Source organism: Python bivittatus, unplaced genomic scaffold (genome assembly GCF_059951505.1).
Source record: "Python bivittatus isolate LINGU-HERP-01145 unplaced genomic scaffold, Pbiv_v1 ctg000330_np1212, whole genome shotgun sequence".
In the NCBI taxonomy this organism is placed as follows: domain Eukaryota; kingdom Metazoa; phylum Chordata; class Lepidosauria; order Squamata; family Pythonidae; genus Python; species Python bivittatus.
Window position 1 is genome coordinate 3500709 of NW_028277058.1, and position 22829 is coordinate 3523537.

Below are 22829 nucleotides of genomic sequence, written 5' to 3' on the forward strand. Positions count from 1 at the left end.
TTCTCTTTTTCTATCTTATTCCAAATTTATCCTTGTAGTAGTCAGAATGTATCTTAGTAAACTGTGGTATTTTTCATTTATATTTTCTGGGATTATACCTAATGGAAATAGTTGTGGTTCCCATTCACATTTTATTTTTAGAATTTTCTGAATGTTACAATATATTTATTTCCAGTATGCCTGAGGTTTTGGTTTTTGTTTTAACATGACCATCACATGTGATAAAATGTTCCTTGTTTATTGTAGCACTTTTTAACCGTTATCTTTATATATCACATGTAAAACATTTTATACCACTTTTCCCTTACATTTTAGCTTGGAGCACCATTGTTGTACTTCCATTGTTGGAAGTTTTACATCTACTTTATCATACAATTTTTGATTTGTTCCATATGTGTGTCATATTTTAATCACAATGTATAGATTTAATAGATTATGTTGGTTTTGTATAAGTGTTTCAAATTCTGTCATATTTCTCAAGATTCCTCCTTCTTCTTGAGATCACTTTTTTATTATTCCAGGAATTTGTAAATATATCAACCACGGTAAGTTGTTACCTTTCTTGAATAGTTCTTGCTGTATCTTTACTCTGTTTTCTGAATCTGGATGTACCATAATGACATAGATGATGATGATGATGATTTTTGCTACAGGTAACCCTGATATGAAAGGCAATTGCAATGAAACTAATGGTGAAATTGCTGGGTGGACCCATATTTTTAACAGACTTTGTCTTATAACATTATCTTGACTTTCTTGATTCCAACCCCCTCTCCTCCACACTTCCTGGATGTCCCTGGGTACAAAACTGTGATAGGAGAGAAGCTTTGTTGAGAAAAGAAAATATATATTTTAGGTGTGCCAGAGAGAGAAAAGAGAGAAAGAGAATGAAAAGTGAGGCAAGCATTGCAATTTTGCAATTTGAAAAGAAAGAGGGGTTTGGTGTGTTGGAAATGAGGAGGCCAGAGTGCTAAAGAAATTAGGGGTGAAAAAGAAGAGAAAAGAAGTGGGAAGGAGACAAATCTAATAATTTGCCATGCCTAGTATACATTGTATACATAGTGTAATAATTGAAATGAAGATTTTTAGGCACAAAAATTGGGAAAATATGTCTAATTGGTAGAATAGATAAGAACTCAAGAACTCATTCTTATGAGATCAAATGCAGAAGGAGATGGGATTTAAGCTTTCATAACTCAAAACATAAAGCCAACATACAGAGTTGAGGTGGGCATGTTTTCTCTTGGAAAAGGGTGCCATTGATCTTTTTCTTTTGGCCAAAAGTCACAGTAGGTGGCAGCATGATGCAACCACCACACATATATGTTAAGAGTTGAAAACCACTGAAATAAAGTTAAGTTAGCATCACAGATATTCCCAATCTTATTAAAGTATGTTAGTAGGCTATGTGAAATGCAGTGTATTCTAACTTGCATCATGTTTTCAGATATGATTTGATTCAAAGGTAACATTAATGTTCTTTTGCAAATGATAACATTCATCTACAAACCATGATATACATGCAAGGACTTCTATTTAGAACTGTGTTACAGAACAAGAGACAATTAAACTGATAAAGATGGCTACATTTGACCAGCAAGATCCCAAGGAGAGATAAATTCACTTTTCTTTTTCTTTTTTTTTTTCTTTTTGCATAGATTATGATGATTTAATTTAGTGTATCCGGAGTGAAGCAGATGGCCTAATAGATTATTCTGAAGTGGCTTATCTGAGGCGTCCTGTTGAGTACTTGTATATATATCTTTATTAAAAAATTTGAAGAAGATAAAAACTAACAAGAACTAATATTTAGAAGAAAGAGAAGAAAAAAGACAAAGACAAAGGCAAAAGTGCAGGAAAAAAGAGAAAGAATATATAAAGAAATGATACCAATAGAAGATAATATATGTAGCTCAGGGTTGAACTGTGGTGTCCTTGGGGTTCTCTGAGCTTGGTTGTTTTCTTGCAGACATTTCATTACCCAGCTAGGTATTATCTTCAGTGCTAGAAGGAGTGGGGTTTGCTCCCTGTTTATATACAGTAGCTTGCCCACTCAGTGTTGGTGGAGGTGTTGTTTTTTCCTTGATAGTTCCTTGATTAGGCTGTTGTTTACTGCTTGATTGTCTATTTGAGTTGGTAGTTCCTTGATTATGGTATTGTTTACTGCTTGATTGTTTGTCTGGTGTTAATCCTGGTGTTAATCTCTGCTTGTCTGGGTGTTGATTGCTGGCAAGGAGATGTTCTGCTCTTTTTGTTTCCTTTCTATTGTCTCTTTTGAATACTGTGTAGATGTTGTTTATTTCTATGTGCCTGTTGATGGCTGACTTGTCTGAATACCAAACTTCCAAGAATTCCCTTGCATTTTTGGATTTAGCTTGGTCTAAGATGCTGACAGTTTCCCAGTTGAAACTATGGTTAAGTCTGTCCATGTGTTGTGATATTAAAGAATTTTCATTGTGTCTTCTGACTGCTAGTTGGTGTTCATAGGTGCACTCTGCTAGCCTCCTGCCTGTCTGTCCTACATAGTGGTTGTTACAGTCCTTACACTGTATGTTGTAGATGACTCCTGTTTTTTTTTCTTGAGCTACTGGGACTTTTGATTTACTTAAGATGTTTTGGATGGCCTTAGTTGGCTTGTGTGCTTTTTGAACAACCCACACTAACCAAGTACTCCATTACCAAAATAACAACTCAACCTCCCACAAGAGGAGCTGTGGAGGAACATTATTCAAACAGGTGCAAACAAGAGCCAGTGCTGATGCAAAATGGATTTTTCCTAATTTGTGATTGCCTTCACAGATGGAAGATGGAAGTTCACAGCAGGGAGATAGTAAAAGGTGTATGTGTGTGAGAGAGAGATTTCAGAATTTCTGTATTGATAATAATGTAAACTGGATCCTACATTGTACTTCACTTTGGTCTTCATATGGAGTAATATTTAAGGCCATGTCATTTGTACAATGAGGTCATCAGACTCATTTTGTCATTTGCCCTTGTCCTGGTGCAGTGCCTATGAGAAGGGGTGATGAACTAGCCAATCCATGATAGATAGCTGATATCAGGCCCTTTGGGCACCAGTGATACTGTACCAAAATAGCTGTGAAATGGTGAATCAAGGCTATCATGAAATCAAGGCTATCATGAATGAAGGCTTTGTTCCATATCCTATTACTGTCTGAAACAGTTTGGAAGTTTTCACTCTCAACCTTGAAAAGCAATAGAAAAACACTTGATTTATTTAACATACCATTGATTACCAAAGTCTTCTACCGGTTAACAGTAAAGGCAGTTAAAATGGTTAATATACTCCAGTGTCTGTTAGGTGGAGGGCAACTAAAGTGGGAAGATGGCAGATGAACTGTCAGTGCAAGCCCTGCCCCTTTTGAATAGCAGATATTTCAATGGGGTAGACTTGTAACATGTTGCTCAGTCCACCATCTTGCTGATTTTGATCCCCATCCCACTACTACCTCTTTGCATAGAGTGGTGGAATGCCTCTGGGTAGGCAACCAATAATTCATGATGGAATTTAAGAGATGCTGCTGTTAATATTGCAAGCAAAGCAGCTAGAATTAAAATTAACAGGCCCCCAAATTCTGTAGGGAATACATCCCAAAGAGCTGGGCTGGCAAGAGAGGAGCCTTAATTCTGAGTCACTGCCAGATGAGCTAGCAGCAAGTCTTGATGAACTTCCTCAAATGCTCTCAGGAAGCATGGAGGGTCATCTAGAAGGAAGCATTCTTTCAAGTGGCCTGGGCCCAAGCTACGCAGGACTTTAAAGGTAATGGTCAGTGCTTTGTATTTTGCCTGGAAACAAACTGGCAGCCAGTGCATTGTTTTCAACAGAGGTATAATGTGGTCTGTTTTCATTTTCTCCAAGACCAATCTGGGCTGCTGAGTTTTAGATCAACAGAAGTCTGGGAACCCCCACCAGGCACAACAGTTTTATGGTATTATCTTCCAGAAAAGAATATGGTTGGGACTGCTACCCATTTCCTCAGTTTGGAAACCAGAGCAATGTTTCGGTCCAGAAGCAACCCTAAACTGCAAAGCTGCTCCTTCTGAGAAAATATAATGACATTCAGGACAGACAAATCTACTACCTCTCTGAGATTATGCCCCCTTTCACAACAAGCACCTCCATCTTCTCTGGATTTAGTTTCAATTTGCTATCCTTCACCCACGCCATTATTGACTGAAAATAGGCATTTGGGGGAGCCAAAGGATTTCCTGAATGTGTCAGGGAGAAATAGATTTGAGTGTAACCAGCATACACACAGCACCCATCTCCAAATTTTCTGATGATCTCTCCTAGTGTTTCATGTAGAAATTGAAAAGAAATGGAGACACAAGTGATCCCTGGGGAATATCTTATAGTAGCTTCCATTCTGAGGAGCAATTGTCTCTGAGTGGCAGTATTCTCAATGGAACCATTGCAAAGCTATGCTTCTAATTCCCAAAAGTTTCAAGCAATCCAGAAGGATATGTTAGTTGAAGGTATCAAAAGCCAGAGGTCAAGAATAACCAACAGAATCATGTTCCAACTGTAAATCCATAATCTGATTGAGGCAGTCTCAACCCCAATATCCACTCTGAATTTCTCAATCACCTTATCTCACCCTAGTAGGTTATAGACTGGCCTATAATTGGTTGTACCTGAGGGATGCAGAGCAGTGTCCCTCTTTCTTCTGCCTGCCCCAATCATTGATGTTCACTGAACTGAGCAACAATCCCAGAACAATATTCAAACCAGGAACTTCCTGTTTAATAGTTTCTTCATTTTCACCAATATACCTTACTAATCTCTGCTTCAGGAAGGAACACATGTTGTTTGTTCTCAACATTCTAGAAATAACTATTTTATATGGGTATGTGAATCATGGAAATCCAAACACATACACTTTGTTTCTTCTCATTTTTCACTGAATTATCAAAAGTGTTTTGAAATCTTCAATTGTGGATTTTGTATGCATTTTAACCCTATTACCACAAGACAGTATCTTCCATGCAAATTTCTTTTTTTTTAAATTCTATTTAAACCCTCCTTAGCCTTAAAGTACCTTTTAAAAAGTGCAGCATGCCCAGAGAGATGTTTTCATGCTAATTTGTATCATGTTTTTAGCCAAAATTGACAGACATCAGTGAGAATCCACCTACTACCTCTTTGCATAGAGTGGTGGAATGCCTTTGGGTGGGCAACAAATAATTCATGATAGAATTTATTTTTATATCTAAAAGAATGTTTGTGCTTCAAAGAAAGCATGACAGTTGGCCTCCTTACCCTTTCTATACAGCCATCTTCAAAGAAGGCTGTCAAATAGTGACAGACTCCCAGTCAAGGAAGTGATGTATGGCCAGTTGGACATTATATCTCCTTCTCAGCAGCCCTGCCATGGAAGAGACAGATAGAGTGGATTCATTAGAGCAGATGAGCTCTGAGAAGCAATTCCAACTTGTCTTCCTTCTTACCAGCTTTCAGCACCTTCAATCTGAAACAGAATATAGACGTCAAAGAAACAGCCTGTGCTTTTAGTAATCTTTAACAAAAAAGCATATCAAGTTTTTTACTAGAGCAGAGGTTGGATAATATGTCCTTAATAAACCCAGGCACTCTTAATAGTCTCCAAGTGCCTTACGTAATTGAGAACAAGTTGCAGATGTTATGATGCCTACTATAGGATTACAACTCTTTCTTTCTGAAAAAGAGATTGGGGCAGGTAGAAGAAAGAGGGACACTGCCCTGCATCCCTCAGGTACAACCAATTATAGGCCAGTCTATAACCTACTAGGGTGAGGTAAGGTGATTGAGAAATTCAGAGTGGATACTGGGGTTGAGACTGCCTCAATCAGATTATGGATTTACAGTTGGAACATGATTCTGTTGGTTATTCTTAACCTCTGGCTTTTGATACCATCAACTAAGATATCCTTCTGGATTGCTATATTCTGAAAGAGAGCGAGAGAGAGTTCTTCATATTCTGAAGAAGACATTTTAAAATCGGCAGAGCAGGAAGATGCTTGATTATGTTAAGAATAACTTTTACCACTAATCTGAATGTGTGTGCATGGATGCACATGCACACAAACTCCAGAACTTTCTTAACACCTGTTCATTTACTTGGGAGCTGATGAGGTTGATTCAGATCCATTAGGAAACATAAAGAAAATTATTGATAATTTGCCACCTGCTTTCTGAGAATCAATATTGTCTTCTGAAACTCCAGGGAGGAGGAGAGAAAGGGAGAGAGAGATAGAGAGAGAGAGATCACACTTTAGGATCCTTAATGAACTGCAAAACAGTGTCACACTGTGAGCTTTTTGAATGCACTGGTGCAACTATTAACAACTAGCATAATCAACCCTGAAATTTAATGTGTGTGGTTTTTTAAATTTTTTTGCACTTGGGGGAAAACAATGTGTGATAACTGTTTTTTCCATCTGTTGGAAATTTAGGACTCTTTTTGTAGCAGCAGTTTTATATATTTAAGTTTTGGGGAGAGGAGTGTAACGGTGTTTACCCACAAATTCTATACAAATAAGAATGGGGATATGCATTAAGCACAGCTGTTTGTCATGCCTAATGTCTTTTCTACATCCTTGTTTATCCCAGCAATGCAGTTTATAATTGGTGTACAAAGTAAAAACAATGTGAAGGCTGTTTTATTTCATCCTTGAGATTCTTCTGCATTTTAGACAGTTGCATTATTTCATTGGCAAACTATTCTCTACAGAGGCTGATGGAAATTCTTGCACATCTCCATATTATAAGGCTTACACACATGGAAGGGATTCGCCACCCTCCCTATTATCTCCACCCTGCTCATTTACAGATTATAAGTACTAAATGCTGCCAATACTCATTTATTTATCTCAACATGTATAGCTTGGCTTTCTTTAAAAAACAAAAAGACACTTTGGATCACAATTGCAAGATACATAAATGCTCAGAGTATACAAAAGACACTCCCCCCCACACACAAACCCAATTATTCAAGTTAATTTTATACAGTAAACCTTATGTAGAGTGAATAGGAATAGCCTTGAAGGACAGGAGGAAGAACTGCTACCAAGGCAATGTCAGATAAGAGGGGCTTGAGATTGGGTCAAGAAAATAATGTGAGAAAATGTCTCGAACAAGCCCCTCCCTAGTTCACATGAATATAAAGTGAGGGAGAGGGAAGCATATTCAGACTTGCAAGACTCTGTTACTATAAGTGTTACAATAAAGCAGTCTTGAACTATATGACATTGGTTTCTTAGTCTGGTCTACCTTGTTGGGCTGATATATTATGAGTAGGATGAAAAAATAAGATGATAAAAGCAGGAAGACAAAATTCTAATCCAAATTTTCATTCTGTCTCTCTCTCTCTTATCTAGCTATACGAGGGAACCTCCTTAGGGAAATAATTCTCTAACATGGTTTCCAAAATAACTTGGTGCTCAATGAAATCTGGAACTAGCTACAATGACACAAAAATGATAATATATGCTTCACAAAATCACAGTTCTTTTTTTTTTCTTTTTTTCTGTTCTTTTGTTCTTGTGTTATGACATTGCACACAAATACATAAGGAGTGGAGGTTGCTTTACAATAACCTGATTGCACAGGCACATTTCATCACTTGCCCACCCTGCCCACTTCTATGGATACCCGTAAAGAAGCCTTTCTCAAATGCCAAATCATTTTGTAGACAATAGGTTCTCTGATGATGATGATTAAGGGAAGGTAACATTGCTTTTGGCTATTGGTAACACAGTGCAGAAACCTCCTGCATTTTCCCCTTTACAGTTCTCACTCAGTCTGATGAATATGCTTTTGAATTTTATTTTAAAGAAGAGGAGTTCTCATGGATTAAATATGATGTTCTTCCACTATGTTATGTGGTGGCCAAGAGTATTTATGAATATAATGTCTTTCATTTCCAGTGTACCTGTTGCACCCATTTCTGGATCAGGAAGCTCAGTTCATCCCTTGGTCATCTCCCATTTGGATTATTGCAATGTACTGTATACAAGGTTGACCTTGAGAACCATCTGGAAGATGCAGCAGTCCAGAACACATTGTGCAGGGAATTATGCCCATATAATACCATTGTTTTGTGAGACGCACTGCCTCCTTGTCAGTTTCCAGGTACAATTCAAGAGGTTGGCTATCACCATAAAGTCATTTATGGTACATGGCTGGGTTACCTGCAGGACCATCTCCCTCCAATCATCTCTGCCTGTTTCCCAATATTCAGCAGTGTGGATCTGTTTCAGCTCTCCTCTATGAAACTGTCACCTAGTGGGACCTAGGAAGTGTGCCTTCTCTGTAACAGCACCTGCCCTTGGAATAGCATTCTTCCAGGAATCTGGATGTTCCCTTCCATAAGACCTTGAAAAACCAGGTTTTTCTCTGAGCATTAGGCCAAAGCGTTAGAGGAGCCCATCCTGAAATAGTTTTAGAATTGGAATATGTTGTGCTTCATCTTTGGTTTAGTTTAACTTCTAATATTCTATTTTTGAGGCTGCCTGACTCTGTGTGGCTTACAATGAAGTAACATTAAAAAGTAACATATATAAAAGAAAAGAAGAGATGGTTGACAGAACATTGATCCATAACAGGAAAGCCCAAAAAATGCCTAAATCAAAGGGGCTCAACCAGCCATCCTACCCCAAGGCTTGGAAGAACAACCAGGTTTTAAGCAATTTCTGAAAAATTAATACAATGGGAGGAGTAGGGGGCATATCATGCAGAAGGCAGAAGACATCACTGAGAAAGCATAGTTATGCTATATTAAGGTGTATTTTGTTTTTGGTTCTCTTATTTTATGCTTTTAATTATATGAAACCTGCCCAGAATCACTATTCCCGAATTGGGTTGCCATAAAAATCATATAGTACACAAGCTACCTCTGTACTTTTGCCAAGGAAATTCCAGTTTTGTCTCTATAGCCATCAGAAATCAAGCCTGACTTCACGATGATATTATTGTTGCTTTTGCTGATATTATTATGTTATGACAAATGGGTACCCAGCCCCACTGTTTTTAATCATCTTGAATAAAAAAAATTAAAGAAATTTTAAAGAAAAAAAATAGGGCTTGATATCCAAAAAAGGTGCTAATAAAAAAACCCTGTCATTATGAACTTCCAGGAGAATCATAAGGGTGATTCACAGACCTCAGAGGACCTAAATTAATCACTTCTTTCAGGGTATTCATAAATTTAGTTTGCATGTTAGTAACACATTCTATATTGGCACTAATTCAGAGCAGTGCAATTCACCAAAGCTTGCAGATTAAATCAATTATCTAATTGCCACAGTCAGTTAAAAGTGAAATTAAATGGATTCTGAACATTAATAACAGACTGTAATAAGACGAACTATCTTTTAATGATGCATAGAGCTCTGATGAAAATAAATTTCCTGTTTTCTTAGTGGTGATCACTCAGGGGATTTTTTTTTTTTTTTATCTAGTGCATTTAAAATGAATATTGATTGAATGGCTGATAATTAATGATAATTTTTTGATTAAAATGAGTTCATTTAGTGAACAATTGAAGTGTAAAGTATAAAGTTAAAAACAGACAAGAGAATAATAAACTATTATCTCAAACATTTACCAAATATTTACACAGATTGTGAATGCTGCCAGAATCAAATTTGAAATTAGCAGGTTCAGAAGAAAACTATGCTACAATAAGGAATCAACAGTGGTGCGGTTCTCTTTAAATAAAATCTCATTTACCAAGTAATACGAAGCAATCAGTGGCCTTTTGGATCTTGCAGCAATCATTCACTGAAAGAGTGGCATTTGATGATTTTCAGATTATATTTTGAGGAAATAAAGTTTAAGGAAAGGACAACAGTTCATCTTGAAAGGAACAGAGGAGAGAAGAGGAAAGATATAAAGAGACTATTTTAGGAACAGAAAGAGCTAAGACCACAAGTTGTGTTCCATCAAAAACAGGGTTCCTTAACCTGTCTAAAATGATGGCTTAAGATAATAGGTAAACTTCTCTGAAAGAAACTTGCCAGCTTTACCATTGTAAGTTGTAGCTACAAAATATTTGTTTGTTTGTTTGTTTGTTTGTTTGTTTAGCTAGCCAGCCTTCTAGTCAATGTTGACTCCTGGCCTGGACTAGTGCAGTTTTCTTGAATACTTTTACTTGAATATTTACTTGAATATTTTTTGAAGTGGTTCTCCATTGCCTCCTTCCTAAGGCTGAGAGAGAGCAACTGGACCAAGGTCACCCAGATGACTTTGTGCCTAAAGTGAGACTAGAACTCTCAGCCTCCAGGTTTCTTGCCTGGTGCCTTAACCACTACACCAAACTGGCTCATGTAAGAAAATATTAGGCAAGGATATATTAGCAGTATACTAGCAGTATCAGGTAGGATTTTTACTAGAACAGCTAAAGCGGCATTGAATTTCATCTGGCCTGCCTGTTATCACAGATGCAGAACTTTCTGCAAGACCAAGTCTTGGTGGAGGCCCTCATCTCCCTCATGGAATCAAATCTCTTTCTCCATGGCTAGACCACTCTCTTTTGCTCTCTGTGGATTCTGAAAGGGGCAACTTCTTTCTCTGTGTGTAAAGGCAAGTACAGTACATAAAGGTATAGATCTGAATGAGGCCTGATGCTTATGTATCATGAAAGTTTATATGAGCATGAAGAATATGACCATTAGAATGATCTGTGCAATATCTGTGAATCAGGATGACAAAAGAGTAGCCCCATTCCCTGACATCGTATGTCCTCCTTGAGGCAACTGAGATCTCAGGAAAAAGAAATATAGCAATCCTTGCCTTGTAAATTGTTCAGAATTCTCTGCAACATGGTACAGTTTGATGGTAGACTATAATGTTGAAAAATGCTACAATAAGAATTTGAGAATCATGGAATATGGACTGATGGACCACATTTTTTCCATTATCTGTGCCCATCCTGTAAGATCTGCCAGAGTTGGCATGCTTTGGGTCCCATTTTTGAAACATTGTCATCTAATGGGTCCCTAGAAGTGTGCTTTTTTGATCAAGTAACTTTCCATCTGGAATGGTAGCCCCCCCCACCCCACCCGCTCAAAAAAAGTTCATGTTGCCCCACTCTTGTTATCCTTTAAACAATCCTTGAAGACTTGGCTCTTCTTCCATGCCATGGGATAGGATATTATTTTCATTGGATGTTTTGCACAATCAGGTCTTGCTCTTTTTAATTTCCATTATTTTTATTCTGGTTTGGCAATCTTTTTGGTTTTGCTTTAATTGGCTATTGTTATTGTAAGTCACCCAGAGTTGTTTAAGTTGGGCAGGTTTATAAATTTGAATAAAGAAATGAATGAAGAAATAATCTGAATGTAGATGGATTTAATACTTGGTCCTTGCAAACAGCTAGACAAAGTATGGAACAATACTGTGCAATAGTTAATAAACACAGGTGCTGTTGTGTACCATCACAATCACAGAGGAGGCATGCTACTGCTTTGGGAAGCATGGGATGGAGACATCAATGGGAGTAGCTTTAAGACTGATCTATGAATAGAATAATTCTCATATTCTTGCAGAAGACCTTATGGCATGACTCTACCTTGAAATATTCTTATCATGAATATGGCAATAAACTCTACCAGCAGTAACAAGAGATATGATTCATATGAGATTTAAAATAACTCATTAAGTAATATGAAGCATGTTTCTCCACTGCTGAGTTGAAGTGCACTCCACCTATCCTTGAGTCAGCAATCCATTCTTGAGTTAGCAGAAGTCTGTATTAAGATGAAAGTTGATGTCCCCACAGCAAATCCCTGTTCTGCTTCCATTGTTTCTGTTCCTAGTCACAGCCAATCCCCTTATTTTGTTCTAAAGAAGGGATGACAAGACCTAACATAATTACAGACCATTCTTGGATATTGCTGGAATACAGGGGAAAATGCTATTTAAACACCCGTCTAAGTGATGACAACTTAAGTCTGTAATCTCGAGTAATAAGTATATCCATACCCATAGTTGAGAGTGGAAGGAACATTAAAGGTAGAAAGACAGTAACTTAAATAGTGGGAGAAAAGATCAAAGGTAATATATGTCTCAACTGTCAAAATGTCAGAGAAATCCTTATTACTTAATACTAGAGTAAAACCTATAGTAAAAGGGTTGAGAATTAGAGCCATTGGAAATTCAATAATATTCTTTAGTAGGTCCATAAACTGGATATGCATGATGGATTTATAAAAGTAACGAGACTTTAAGAGCTTATAATGTAGCTACTACGAATAACCATTTTTGTTCCTCTTTCTATCCTCAGGCAATGATGCCATTCACACTGCAAAGCTTTCTTATATTATATTAACAGATTCTTTCACATTTGCATTGCAGCTGCTATCCAGATACTAATCTATCCAACAGCTTCGAAGTTGCCAAGCATCCATACTCATGAGACTACATACAGACACACACACATACATACAGACACACACACACACATACATACACACATACACATACATACATACATACACACATACATACATACACACATACACATACATACATACATACACACATACATACATACACACATACACATACACACATACACACATACATACATATGCACATACACATACATACATACACACATACACATACACACATACACATACATACATACATACATACACACACACACATACAGACAGACAGACATACACATACACACATACACATACATACATACATACATACACACATACACATATGCATATAGGGGGGTGAACCACTGATAGACAGTAGTTTCCACAGGTAATGTTATAGTAGGAGCCTTTAAGGGAAGCTTCTTTCAAAAGAGTTGCCATCATTTAGGAGTTTTTTGTTTCATTTATTTGTTTTTGTTTCTTTTATTCAGGCTTCATTTCTTTGCTTGAAATCTACTTCGTATTTGAGCCTAATTTGGGATGACTGCAGTTCAGCTCTGCAAAAGGTCTAGTGTGGGTGTCAGCTAAATTGGAATGATGGATTCTTGGAGGAAAAGGTTTCTTATTATTGAGCTCTAGGTTCATGGGGCATTCACTGCAACTCATATGTGATATCCATCTTAGCTAAAGTTTTGAATGCTGGTAAAGATGGGAAGAGAATGCCACTGGTTTTTTGTTTGTTAGTTTGTTTTTTTGGCTCAGGGCAAACTTTGGGTGAATTTGGAGTAAAGGGAACCATTGTGATGCTTTTAAAAAAAAACCTATATCTCTATATATCTCTATAACTGTCTGTCTGTCTGTCTACTATTTCACTTGTCCTTCCTGAAGAGGACAGGTGTGTGTTTTATTGTTTTTGGTAGACACCTCTATAACCAAAAGAAAATAAACAAATGGAGATGTCTATAATTTTCTATATTTTCAGGCTGATATCCATCTAAACATTCAATGGATCAATTTTACATCCATTCTGAGTGAAAGTTCTCATTTCCTGAGCAAAATAATATGATTTAAAATTCTTAAATGACTAAAGTGCTCACTAATATTTCTTTAGCACACACTACATTTATTTTCATAGGTGATAATATCCTTGTGATTTTAGTATTTCACACCAGCTAGCCAGCCTCAATCTTGGGGAAGAAAAAGCAAAAAGTAGGAACAGACTTGTCCTGTATTTGGTTCAAAGACCATCAAGATATCTCAGGTCTATGGACCAGAAGAGGAAATTTGTATCTACAGTACATCTATGTCTATGTCTACATCTACATTTACAGTACAACTATGTCTACTTCTACATCATCTATCTATATAAAATAAAATATATATTTAAAAAAAAAACTTTGTTTAAAATAATTTCAGTAATAAGTATCATAGCTTACCAGCATAGTATCCCAAATTCTTTCCACAGTTTCAGCACTGAGTTATCAGTTGGAATTTTTTGGGATTTGCAAAAAATGGTGGGATTTATTAAGTATTGATTTTGTAGAAGATCCAGTCAAAGGATATGAGCAGTGGAATCCTATTCAAGAGAGGAAAAGAGCTCCCTTTTAGATACAGGGAATCTTTGGTGAGCTGGAGACAAAATATTTTGCTATTGATCTGCTACTGTACAACAAGAATTCTCCATTCCCTACTTTTGCAACCTAATGTCTTCCATATATTTTGAGATTTTTGAAACAAATATTTTGAGCTTCCAGAGTTCCAGCCAGCACATTGGCTGGGGAATCTAACACTGCATTCTAATCACATCTGAATGGGCACATTGGTGTCTCCTCCAAACCACAAAGGCATCAAAATAATGACATCATCATGCAACTGCTACCATTATGTACTTGTGCTGTGACATCAGATACCAGTATGTAAATCAGGGCATTTGCATGATGACACTGCACACATATTTTGTCATTTGCCCCTCTTTTAATGGCCCCCTGTGGACCATGATGGGAGGACAAGCGGAGAAAGTCTTCACTATTAAAATGAATGTACAGTATGCCTAGAAGGAACTTATCCATTACTCTGCTTCCTTTTAGATGGATGCAGTGACACTCATCTAATTTTTGAAAACCCTGGAAGGTGAGTTTGACTCCATAATAAAAACTCTGCTCTGTGTCTATCAAAATTGCTAAGTGTGCATTTGGACTCTTATCCATTATTGTGGCACTCTATTCAAATGATGTTGGCTTGTTTACATCGCTTTCAGGCTGATGATATGGCTGTTAAGCCTCTGTGACAGATGCAGCTTGGTTATTCTTCTTTAACAATAATGAGTAGCTGTGTATAGCAGCATGAGAATGTTTCTGGCAGAAGAGAAGCTGTATATTTTCAAGGCTGCCCAGCACATAAGCTGTCTGATGAAGTACAATAGATCGCACAAAGACTTAATAGCTATGGCCTTTATTCAAGTTTCAAGTACTCTCATGTCAGTTGGGGAAAAGGTTAGAAAGGAGCACATCTTTCCATAAATATTTGCTCAGGTGCTAGCAGAGCTACCAGTGTCAGACTTGGATTATGCAAGAATAACCAAACGGAAGTGTGAATGCATCTACAGTGTGTCATTTAATAGCTGTGCACTATCTTTGCAGATGTTCTTAGCCTTCGCATATATTGAGTGCAAATTGAAGAGGTCAATGAAAGAGACAGAAAAAATCAAATTGACCTTGGTGGGATTTTGATCACATGCTTAGATTTAAATGTCTGCCAAAAGAGACAGAGGAAAAGATCTGCATTTTCCAAATATGAGCAAGAGATAATTCTGTTAGATTCTTTATGCTATACTATAATAATAATAATAATAATAATTATTATTATTATTATTATTATTATTTTATATAATTTATAATAATTATAATTATATAAATTTTAAATATTTATATAATTATAATATAATATAATGTTATAATTCTGTTAGATTCTTTATATATTTAGAGCACGTTTTACCTGTTGATTATCACTAGTTCTTTGCTCTCATACAAAGTATGATTAGTAGGCATTTGTTTTATGTAACAAAATCCACACTGCAAAAAGTAGAAGGACTCATTTTGAAATGCTCAAGCTGTAAAATCAGACTGTTACTGATCAAGATAAAGAGGACAGTTTAAAGCTTCTAAAGTTGGAACTACCTGGCATGAGAAATTATTTTAATAACCATTTCATCAAATAAGATCATCACAGAAAAGCTGCTATGATGCTTGACACCATCAATATCCTATCTCTTACAAATTGGAAGGTTTTTTGTTTTTGTTTTTTTGCAGGGGAGAATCAAAATTATGGAAAGGTTAGAGGTTTTGTTGAGGCAAGTTAGAGATTTAAAACTACCCAATATATGGCTGAAATGTTAGATTGTCCTCAACAAGATTTTGTTCTGATGGCACTTTTGGAATGCCTATGTAACAACATAGTGTGCCGTACCACAGTGACATTCCAAGGTAGGCTGCATGAAAGGCAGGCAGGGTATGAGGATCCTGTGCTATTACAAGCGGGATGGGACTTCTTAACTGGCATGTTTCTAGGGCTGACAGGTAAACGATTACAAAGCCCAGATTTATTCTGTGGTTAAGAGAGGGTGAAAACAGGCCATTTGAAGAATCTCTCATTTGGGCAATATAACTTTGTACAAAATGCATCATGCTTTCATAGTCCTAGGGTTTTAAGCTATGCCTGATGAGGGATGCATTAAATCCTACTAAGGTTGTGGGTGTAGCCAGCCCTGGATCAATTATCCCTTCCATGATTTTCTTCCTTGTCTGTAGGTGAGAAGGAAAAAGCATTAATAAGACATTGGGTTTTTAATCAGCCAGATATGGATGAGGACAAGTTGGTTCTCTTGTCACTTAATTACAATACATATGTTTTTTTTGTTGCAGCATCTTTCATGCCATTGAATGGGCATGGCAACCAACTATAAAATATCCCCTTCTGTAATATGGCCAATATCCTATATAAACTGTATGAAGATGTGCCAGAATTGCTTGCATTCTGAACTTATGCTTTGCGTAGAACTAGCATCCTGACCTAGAGCTATGCACACAATGCCCTTGTTTTCACTGAATGAGTTAAATGCATTTGGAATCTAAGCTGAATATTCAGAACAACTTGTTCCTCTTTCTGGCTTCAGCCACTTTCTCAAGCTAACAGTTTTATGTTTGATTAAACAACCCTGAGTCCCTCTTCTTTTTAAGAGTCAGCATAGCCAGAGAAGAAGGGGTTGGTGTGGACGACAGCAGTGCCTCCAAAATTTCATATCCACTGTAGAAATATATTTCCTTCCTTCCTCAGCATTTTAATGATGCAAACCTACTTTAAATAAACTCCCAAACAGGCCCTTAAATTTGGGTTATAAAAGAATGAATTATCTACATTTCCACCAACATTCCCAGTCTCTATATTATCTATGGGCAATCATTATTACTGGCAGGGAAGTACAAAATGAAAGAATGAATAGATGAGGGACAGTGCAACATAATTTTTGACATAAAAATGGGTGAGAAGAAGTGGTTTGGAATTTCTCCACCTTTCTCATTGTAGGCTTTTTAATATCGACTGCAGCCTCCAAACCAGCATTGCTGGTCAGGTTCTTGTACCCAAAACCCTCTAGCCAAAGCGCTCTACTGCATGTTTTATGCATAATGGAGCACATAACTTTATATACTGAAACACTTTTCAGAACCAAATTATGCATCATGCAAAGAAAATAAAGAGGAGATTCTTGTTAATAGAAGTCAGAGTCCTATGATACTGAATGGTGGGAGATTCAGGGCAGATGTACATCACCTAGTTAATCTGTAGGATTTGCTACTGCAAGATAGAGTCCTAGCAACTAACTTTGGAGGATGTTAAAAGGATACGAGACAAATTCATGGAGAATAAAAATCAAAGACTAATGTTCTGCTCATAGGCTTCCCAATATGGGAAGAAATGGATCATTAAGTTAGCTTTCGGTCTGATCCAGCACAAATCTTCCTATGTTATATTCTAATGATCCCCAAAAGGGAACAATGGGACACTCTGAAGTAAATGCCATCAGATTGGATCTCACCAGCACAGCAACCTTAAACTGCTTTCTCTTCTGTGCTGAACCTGGCTGGAAACGAAATGGCTTAAGAAATTTATTTACTTATTAATTTTATAAGTAATTTTATTATTATTTATTAAAATGTTTGAACCACCCAGTAGATGATGCTTTCAGTTGACAATAAGGCATACTAATAAGCACACTGAATAGAAATAGGAAGAGCAGGTGGTTGTTCAAAATCTAAAATAATACAAATTAAAATGCAATTATTTTAAAGGTCTTCACCTGGCACTGAAATGATGCTAAGGTGGGCACTAGTCAAGCCTCTCTGGGGAGGGAATTTTATAAATGGGGTGCCGCCACAGAAAAAGGTCTCTTTTATTGTCCAGAGTTCAATCTGTTCCTTGGCTTTGGCAATGAGGTGTTTTGCACATGGCCTTGATTGGTAGATTCTACTGCTGCTTTCCCCTCCTACCTGTGCAAGCACCAATCATATTCCTTCCTGTCTATAAATCCTTTGATTTCTTTTCTTTTGTGCTTCAAATAAGCATATATATTGCCCAGAGTCACTTTTTGTGAGATGGGCGGTATCTAAATCTGAAATATAAATAAATAAATAAATAAATAAATAAATAAATAAATAAATACTAAGAGAGAGAGAGAGCCAGACACCAAGAGAGGCAGAGATTACCATATGCCTATTAAAAAAAAAATTGTTAGAAAAAAGTCCTTTCATCTCAGTTCCATTGCACAGAATAGCAATATACCCCTTTTCCACCAGGATTCTCCTATATGACAATGTTTTGTTCTTATGGGACAGTTAGTAGACCGTATCAGAGAGATACAGCATGTTAAGTGGAGAGGGGTTTGGATCTTGAGCCAGGCAACCTCCAAAGGTTACATGGGATACTTAGGTTCTGAGTGGCTATGCGATGCTTATCTCTGATCTGTAGCATCAGAGAGGAAAGAGTTAGTTCATTACTCCTGTACCAGTTAGTGCTGAAAAATAAAGCCCATTGTTTGGCCCAGTAAGCTTCTTTAAATTGAGCTTTTGACTTTTCTTTCCTGCAACAGTGAGTCATAACTTCTAGAACTAGAGACCTTTTTACAGATAAAGTTTAAAAACACAACCAAAACAATCTGGACCAGAGGTTAAAAAAAAGAAAAGAAAAACTATTTCAAGTAATTTCACTTTCACAGTCAAAGGTGTCTGCCTGTTTTATTTCTCAGTTGATTCCACTCAACCTTGATTGACGTGAATGAATGTCACACGATCTATTTATGTGTCCAGCAAGGCTTTCTCTCTCTCTCTCTTTTCCTGGAAGTCAGAACATTGTCATTCTTTTTCTGTTAAGAAACAAAGGAAAAAAAGGCAAAGATATAAAATTGGGAATAACATTACAAAAAAAAGGAATTATAATTAATGTGCACAAGGTGAAAATTGCAAATATTCCTTGTGTTTTTGCAGAGGAAGGCTTTTTAGAAACCTGCAGTAATCCACTGAGTTTTCATTAATGAACCAACAGGAGTATAACAATCCAGCAGTTATTTAATAGATATCTAAAGTATGTTTATACATCTGTTTTACTTCCAATTAGAATAGCTATCTCTTGAGTTGATCTCTTCAGGAAGGAGGGGAAAAAGATAAATTGGTCAGTGGAAAAGTACTGATTTTGAAAGTCAGACTTTGTAGAAGTAGTTTTGCCATCGATAGTTTTTCTTCAAAATAATCCCAAAATTATGATTTACCCTTGAAAAATCCAATTCATAATTGCATTGCTACCCATGTTTATCATTCCAGTAATTTTAAATGGGACAGATTCATATGTTACCTGAATTGTTTTCCAGAGAGTACCAGACAAATATTATGAAAAATATTTCATGAAAATTGCAAATAAATTAATATAAATTGAAGTCCACAAACTCTTGATTACTTCTACCACTGTCTCCACCCCACTTGGAAGGAAAAATCACTGAAACAATGCATTTTTTCTCACAGTGATTTTTTTTAGTGAAGAAAGGGACATTTTAAGGGTAGAACCTGTTTTACAGAATTTGCAAGGTAACCCATGATAACTTTGAAACATTTAAAGCTTGGTTCTCTTTAACTGATCCAGGTTTAAAAGAAAACCCAGGCTACTGGCTTTTATTACATTGGGTAAATATGTCTGCGTGTATTCATGCTAGCATAACTCCAAAATAGCTGGAGGGATTTTCCTCAAATATTTCAGAAATATTCACATTGGAAGGACAACCAAGCATGAACAGTTGTAGAGAGAAAGAGAATTTAAAAATATGCCATAAAACTGGAGAACTGTAATATAACCATTGTTGGAGAGGTTAAATTTAGCTTTGGTACTAGTGAAGGCTGTTGTGTTACAAAGAAATGTAAATTCTTCTGCAGAAAAGAATGATAGAATTTTCCTTGTTAACCTCAGTTTGGAGAAAGGCAATCTTCCTTATGAGAGGGGAAGGTTGTTTTTCAATGTTACTTCCAAAACTGCTGTTTCCTTTTTATTACAGCAGTGTTTCTCAACCACAGCACCTTTAAGATGTATGGACCTCTGGCTGGAAAATTCTGGGAGCTGAAGTCCTTATATCTTAAAGTTGCTGAGGCCGAAACTCTGCATTATAGAAAAAAGTGGTTGGATGTATAAAGATGCCTGTCCTGTATTTATTTATGCTTATCTTCACTCAAAAAATGCTTGTATTCACAAGCCAATTGAAACTGAGTTTGAAATTCAAAACCACTCTGAAAAAATTCCAGTGAGGCTGCTGTTAGATAATGGAATATGTATGTATGTGTATGTATGTATGTGTGTATATATATGTATATATATACATACATACATACATACATACACACACACACATGCATATACATGAGTGTATTTTTATGTGTGTGTGTATGGCCAACTAAATTTAAATTTAGGGGAATGTATTATTAGTCATATATAAATAAGTCTTTATGCTTTTACTTTATACATGGCAGACAAAACGTTCTCCTAAATTATGGCATGAATTGTTGCCAACAAGCTGAATTATCACATTCTTGATTCTTCTGTTTTGTTTGGTTCAGCAATATTAATTCAACTTGAATTGTTTCAAATTATCTTAATTAAACCACTTCTAGATTGATACAGACATAGAGTTGTTCCTTTTTATACCATGCATCACTTTGTCACTACTTTCTTTCATTCATTCCTTTGTTGCATACTTTTCACCAAAGCATGGCTCTTGATATTCTGCCATGCAAAAGATGGTCTTCTGCAGTTCTCATCCAGTTTTGTAGGAGGGAAAAAGGGGGGAGGAGTTGAAAATTTATTTCAGGAAAAAGCATTCTGGAAAAATCCTCAGAGGTGGAATACACTACTGTTGAATTATTTAGTAATAATGTGCCAAGGTGTATGTGTAAATATTCTATGCAAACAAATATCTAGTAGTCTGTAGCTTTCCTGGTTCCTGTACTTTAAATAAAATCCAAGGGAAAAGTGAATCCATTTCAGAAGAATAGAAAACATATAACCAAAAATACTGCCAGCAGCAGTTGTGCCCTTCACCACCTGCAACAATAAACTAAGCTCAAAAGGACTATCAAGAGAAATGTGAAAGAAATTCTCAAGCAACTTGAGAGTAAAGTAGAAAAACAGAAGCTGTTGTTTTGTTTTGTTTTTTTGTACAGAGAATGAAAATGTGGGACAAGTTCAAAAGCAGATGTTAGGCCAGAACATTATTAACATAGGCCAGAAAATACAGATCAGGTCTGTTTTTCAAAGGGGGGTTGCAAAGATCAAAGTCCTCAGACGTTTCTAAGTCAGGGGTCAGGAATGAGCCTCTGAGAGTGAGACAGATTATTTAAAGTGGATTTTACTTTTCTTAAGCCAAGCATTTATTGCTCTGGAAATTACTGAACAACTTCTATCCATTCTCACCCCAGAATCTTTGCAAGTAATCCTCTCTGTGCAAAATTGCCCCCTTTGCTTTGTCACTTTGGAGAGCAAGAGCAGAAAGGAAGAGAAGGGGACCCCATATTAATGTGCACCACCATGCCTGGTTCTCCTGCAAGTCAGTAATATAAATTTTCTCTCTCTGATGAAAAATAGCCAGTTGGGAGAGGAAAAGCACATTGAGAGCTTTTATCTGTTCCCCCTGGAACCACTTGTTCTGAGTCCACATGTTCAGAACAGCTGCTGAATTTTGAGCCTGCCTTTCAAGCACCATGGGCACTAACAAGGTGAGTGAGATGAAGGGGGAAAATAAACAACTTTGGTTGTGGGATGTGATTTTTCAGTGCATAATTTATTGATAGTTCTGACAATTCATGTCTTACATGTTCTATTGTTCTTCAGTGGGTTCTAGGTTAGGACTTGAAAATAATATATGTATGATTTTATTTATTGTTTCACACTCTTCTTTCTTTAATCTACTGAGCTATTTATTGAAATGTTGTTGGTGTTCCTGTTTATACTGAAATGTTGATAGTGTTCCCCCTTTTTTTCCTGTACTCTCTATCAAAAACTTTGAGTATTCTACATAAGTATATGTAGATTAGTGGAAATTCTGGATCTTTCACTGTTACGGTATCAGTTCCAGTGAATGAATGAATGAATGAATGAATGAATGAATGAATGAATGAATGAATGAATGAATATGTATAAGTATATGTATATGCATACATACACACACACATACCCCCTTAAAAATACACATTTACTGTTATATGGATGTTATATGTATTGGTCTACAATCTCTTTTTTCCAGTAAAATGTTTGTGACTATATATTTTTGCTGTAATAAATGTTTTCTCACATTCAGAATAATATATTTTAATAATCCATATTACACTTTTTTATTTCAACCCAATTTTAGCCCTAGTGTATGTTTTTACTCAGCTTTCACAAATACAGTTTTTATGCCACTTTCCCAAAGGGCCCCTCGTTTTTGCAAACTTTTCTGCCATCTGTGCGGCAGCAGAACCCATTTTTGCAGATTACAGTATTTTACAGTAAAAGAAGCTGGTGATGGATTTCTTTTACATCTCTAGCAGTGAAGTAAACACCCATAAATAAAATAACTTTGTTCCATTCCTCCTGATGTAATTCTTTTCCCAAGAAATTCACGTTTTAGTTCAGCATTTTAAACCATGCATTCAGCATTTTGTGTAGCTCAGTCTTTTAAAGCATGGGTCTAAAATTATCTCAACATACCCCCCGGCCCTTTTAAAAAGCACAGCTTGGCTTTTCAATGAGAGGTGTCCAATTAGCAGATGATATGTTCAGTCAGTATTTACCAATTTCACTGGTGTTTCCAAGCATGTTTTCTAATGCAAACAATATAAATATTCATCATGGATGGGTGGAGCTGACTG

At 36.5% G+C, this 22829-nt stretch overlaps 1 long non-coding RNA gene across 4 annotated transcripts in view; it reads left to right on the top strand.

The window, feature by feature from the left end:
• Nucleotides 1-22829, top strand: part of LOC148215882 (uncharacterized) — a 75007-nt gene that overhangs the window by 16660 nt on the left and 35518 nt on the right. For 2 of the 4 annotated variants that reach the window (XR_015796346.1, XR_015796349.1), the window contains exons 1-2: nt 12107-14523; nt 21565-21695. This is a non-coding gene — a long non-coding RNA (uncharacterized LOC148215882). Of the gene's footprint in view, nt 1-12106; nt 14524-21564; nt 21696-22829 lie in introns of those variants that run through there. The other 2 variants (XR_015796347.1, XR_015796348.1) reach the window with 2 other exon arrangements.